At 39.7% G+C, this 5,142-nt stretch overlaps 1 long non-coding RNA gene across 1 annotated transcript; it reads right to left on the bottom strand.

Annotated features, from left to right (window-relative positions):
* Positions 1-4,426, bottom strand: LOC121381915. Its single transcript, XR_005959091.1, has 3 exons — positions 4,211-4,426; positions 2,569-2,668; positions 1-605 (listed from the first exon to the last, which is right to left on the bottom strand). It is a non-coding gene; the product is annotated as an uncharacterized LOC121381915 (long non-coding RNA).
* Positions 4,427-5,142: the final 716 nt, after the last annotated feature.

Raw genomic sequence — 5,142 nt, 5'->3', positions numbered from 1 at the left:
TTGATTGAAAACAGATTTTATTGCATATTATAATGTATACATACAAAAGTATTGGGCACAAGTTGTCCAACTTACGAGGCCCTCTCCTGTTGTTTCTTCTCCTTCTACTGTAAAAACAGTAACAATATCACCATCAATATAACAATATAGGTTTTTATTATTTGTTACAATATTAACGAAAAACAATTTGATAAAAAATGGATTATAAACTTTGTGACTAAAAATTATTTTTGAAATGTCGTTAAAGACGTGAAGTCGTCTGTTGTGTTCACCCCTGTGTTACCCAGTATATTTGTTAACAGTATCATGTCTCCGGTAAAACAAGATGGGTTTTTTAGTACCATACAACACGTTTATTCAGAAAATGTCATCTTAGCAAATACGACCATTACAACAGTGCCTGAAGGCGGCATCGTAACTTCGGCTTCCACAACATGCGGGTCTTATTCCACTTTTGGACACTACGTTCCTTCCACAGCACATGTGGAACGCGGCATCATAATTTCGGCGTCCACAACATGCGGGCTTTATTCCACTTTTGGACACTACGTTTCCCCGACAGCACATGTGGAACGCCGGGTTGTATGTCCTGTGGCCGCACACACCTGCAATAAAATATAAATACAATAATTACTACTTTGAAATGCGTAGTTCTATACCTCCTCCTCCTTGGAGTCTCGTAACTATCTGGTTTTGTTTGGGGTTTTTTGGATTGATTGGCAACATATTTTATTGTACAAAACCCCCAAAAGAATCGGGGACAAGTTTGACAATTTACGAGGCCCTCTTTTATATACATACAATATACATGGCGACTTAATATACTATATGTTGTGTTCAGCGACACTACTAGAGCGCATTGATTAATTAATCATCGGCAATTGGATGTCAAACATTTTTTAATCATGACGTGTAGTTATTAGAGGAAACCCGCTACATTTTTTCTAATGCAGCAAGGGCTCTTTTATATGCACTTTCCAACAGACAGGAAAGCACACACCGCGGTCTTTGACCAGTTGTGGTGCACTGGTTGGAACGAGATAAAAACCAATAAGTTGAAATTCAGAATGAATCTACCGAGGTGGTTCGATCCTGCGACGCCATCACCTCTTCGTTGGAGTCTCGTAACGATCTGGTAGTCTTCGTTCGACAGTTTCTCTAAATAGTCTTATTCTTCTGATAGTATGCGCGAATGAAATGACCCATGCAAGTTATTAATCCGGTCCAACCGGAGGGGCTATATGTTCCATCTCCGTATATCTATCCGCATGTATATCTGTCTGTCTATCTATACCACATATAGTTTTCCGGGTGTGTGTGGGTTTGTTTTTTATATATAATACTTGATGATATTGAGTTCAAATTATATGTATAGCTTTATCGTGTACTGTTACAGAACAAGTTTGACTTTCATGGTGATTTACCCATATTTGACAGAGTTATGGCCCTTGAACCTAGAAGATACGAAAATTTGTTTACCGGACTTTTTTTTCTTTACTTTTTTTTTTTTTTTTTTTTTTTTTTTTGCAAAGATATTGAAATTTTGTATATACCTTATCATGTTCTATTACAGATCAGGTGTGACTTTCATTGCAATAGCAAGTTGGACAGACACACGTGTATGAATAGAATAGAATAGATGTTTAACGACACCCCAGCACGAAAAATACATCGGCTATGATAACAAAAACTAAAATACCTCGATATATTTAGACCTAGGCAACCCTAATTTATTGCTTAGTAATTTGACAATATTTTGACAACAATATTTGCCTTGTATAAAATGATGTTCTGAGTGACTTTATTTTTACTGACGTTAAGTAAGTTGGCGCCTGTACAGTGGGGAAGGTTTCGGGGGTCGAAACCCGATCCCTGCTCAATATATTTACTGGGGGGGGGGGGGGGGGGGGGGGTTGTGACTCGACCCATGTCTACACTCGTCGCCACAGTTTTCTTTGGGGTTTGGGGCGGGGGGGGGGGGGGTGTCGTTGTTGGTAGTGGTGGTTTTCGGGGGATGTTGTGGGGTTGCGGTGAGGTGTTTTTTCTTGGGGGTGGGGGTTTGGGTTGGGGGCTGGGGAGAGGGTGTTGGCGATAAATTAGAATTTAGTTATCTTAAATGTAACAATAGCTAAATGTGTCACTTGCAACTTTTATATAATACAACTGAAGCAATGTTGATATAGTTTCAGTTTGTTGCTACAGTCGTTTATACCCATGCAAGGGCGGGACGTAGCCCAGTGGTAAAGCGTTTGCTTGATGCGCGGTCGGTCTGGGATCGATCCTCGTCGGTGGGTCCATTGGGCTATTTCTCGCTCCAGCCGGTGCACCACGACTGGTATATCAAAGGCCGTGATATGTGTTATCCTGTCTGTGGTATGATGCATATAAAAGATCACTTGCTGCTAATCGAAAAACGTAGCCCATGAAGTGTCCGACGCCATATAACCGTAAATAAAATGTGTTGAGTGCGTTGTTAAATAAAACATTTCCTTCCTTTTTTCTACCTATGCAGCAAATGGCGCCTGTGTTTCACAAACTGGCAGAATAGACAATAATGACAACACTTACTTCCTGATAACCACGCCGATGTATCATGTGGCTGTATCCAGACAACAACCAACAAACACAGCGCAAAACTCAAAACTGACATCTTCTTCGTGTTCAAGATCTGAGAATAAAAAAATAGAAAACAAATCACACTATTATTTGGCTGATACTACTGTTCCAACAACAACAAAAATGTAAGTGTCGTTTGTTTAACGACACCACTAGAGCACATTGATTTATTAATCATCGGCTATTAGATGTAGTCTTATTCATTTATTTCAACTTATTTCCGTGCTTATATCCAATTAAGGTTGAAGCACGCTGTCCTGGGAACACATATCAGCTACCTGGGCTGTCTGTCCAGGACAGTGGGTTAGTTGTAAGTTGGTTAGGGGTTAGTGAGAGAGAAGAGGGTGTAGTGGCCTTACACCTACGCATTGAGCCCTTAACAACTCGCTCTGGGTTGGAGCCAGTGCCGGGCTACGAACCCTGTACCTACCAGCCTATATTGCGATGGCTTAACCACGACACTACCGAGGCCGGTTATGTAGTCTTAGAGACAAAGTTTGTTTTGTTTAACGACACCGCTAGAGCACATTAATTTATTAATCATCGGCTATTGCATGTCGAACACTAGGTAAATATGACGTAATATAGTTTTAGGGATGAAACCCGCTACATTTTTCGAGCACATACCCCGGCCTTTGAGGTGCACTGGCTAGAACGAGAAATAGCCCAACGGGTCCACCCTAGATTGACCGTACTTATACGTAAAGTTTTTAAAATAATATTTTGTTTGTGAAGGAATTATAAAAGGGCAGTCTAGACGGTGGCGACCGAAGTTATGGGGGAGGGGGAGAGGTTAGAGTCATGCTCTATCGAAAAATATATTGAGAAAAAAGAACATTTGACTGAGCTGGAAAGGGTAAAGCGCTTGCTGGATGCGCGGTCGGTAAAGGGTCGATCCCCGTCAGTGGAGCTAAATGGGCTATTTGTCGTTCCAGCCAACTGGTATATTATCAAAGGCCGTGGTATGTACTGTCATGTCTGTTGGATGGTACATATAAAAGATCCGTTGCTAATGGAAATTTTTTTTGAAGAAGTTTGTTTTGTTTAACAACACCACTAGAGCACATTGACTTATTAATCATCGGCTATTGCCAATAATTGGATGTTAAACATATGGTCATTTTGACACTGTCATAGAGAGGAAACACTACATTTTCCCATTAGTAGCAAGGAATCGTTGATATGCACCATCCCACAGACACGGCCTCTGATATACCAGTCGCAGCGCATTGGCTGGAACGAGAAATAGCCCAATGGGCCCACCGACAGGGATCGATCCTAGATCAACCGCGCATAAAGTAAGCTCTTTACCACTGGGCTTTCTTTCTTGTCTAAGACTATATTTCAAAATTACCAATTGTTTCAAATGCATTAGCCAGTGAAATCAATGTGCTCTAGTGGTGTAGTTAAACAAAACTAACTAACTTTTAGTACTGTGATCGATGAAACAATTTTCTTCTTGCATATCACTCGTTTGATACTTGAGTAGTTGTAACATTTAACATTGAAAATAATACAAATGTAACATAACATATGTCATAACATAACATAACATAACATAACATACATAACAAATAATAATAACTGAACCTACCCAGTGAGTAGAAGCTCGACAGATTCTCAAATGAATAAAGTACTGAAATGTTCATTGATTGAACACTGTTTATATACACGTGTGTACGTGTTTTGAAAATATATTGCGTTTCAGTTAACAGCCAGAAGAATGAGTCAAGACTTGCGACTAGGTCTGGTCATTATCACTACCAGTAGAGTTTCCGCGTGTTATAGTAATTATAGTAAAGCCGTAGTAAGTCTATCTTATTTGTGAGCTGTTCGCCAATAACACTTCAAAAATAACATGTTGCGACACTGCCATCAAGATCCTGCTTTTATTTATTTAAAAACGAGATCAACCGGAATCTGGAGTCCGGGATCCGATTTGAAACACAAAAACAAAACAAAAAAATTGTCATCGTTTTAACGTTCTGAGCTATAGAATTCTTGGAACGGAAAAGGGGAGAGTGCGTTGGGTTTTTTTCGCTGAAATTCTTTAAAGGGACACGCCCTAGTTACGGCTAGTTGTTAACCATTACGGCGTTGTTTTTCGCTGTTAAACCCATTTTTTCACAAATAAAATTGCACTTTACTTACATTTTATTATTTAGAATACACATTTCCATTCACCTGAAGTGCTTTTGGGTAATCCTGGTAATCTTGATGTTTGTAAAACCACGAAATGCATTTTTTGTATTTCTTAAAATGCCGCGCGCACTCGAGAAAAAACCGTTAAGCAAGCGAGGTCCAATCTATTTTTAGAGGGAATCTTCCTGTGTAAACGTCACAGACGTTGGTATACCACGTGACCGTTATCATTTTGGTTCGGTTTTGTTTTCTCGTGCACGGTTCGCGCAATCAACATCCGATTTGTTGTCGTTTGCTTGTTGTTCATTTGTGAGATATTTCTTCACAGTTCGTGAACATTTTCAGTAACAATCAAGTTCAGACAAGTAAGTGTCTCAATACAAA

Source organism: Gigantopelta aegis, chromosome 9, assembly GCF_016097555.1.
Source record: "Gigantopelta aegis isolate Gae_Host chromosome 9, Gae_host_genome, whole genome shotgun sequence".
Lineage (NCBI taxonomy): Eukaryota > Metazoa > Mollusca > Gastropoda > Neomphalida > Peltospiridae > Gigantopelta > Gigantopelta aegis.
This window is presented reverse-complemented; position numbering and strand designations above follow the sequence as displayed.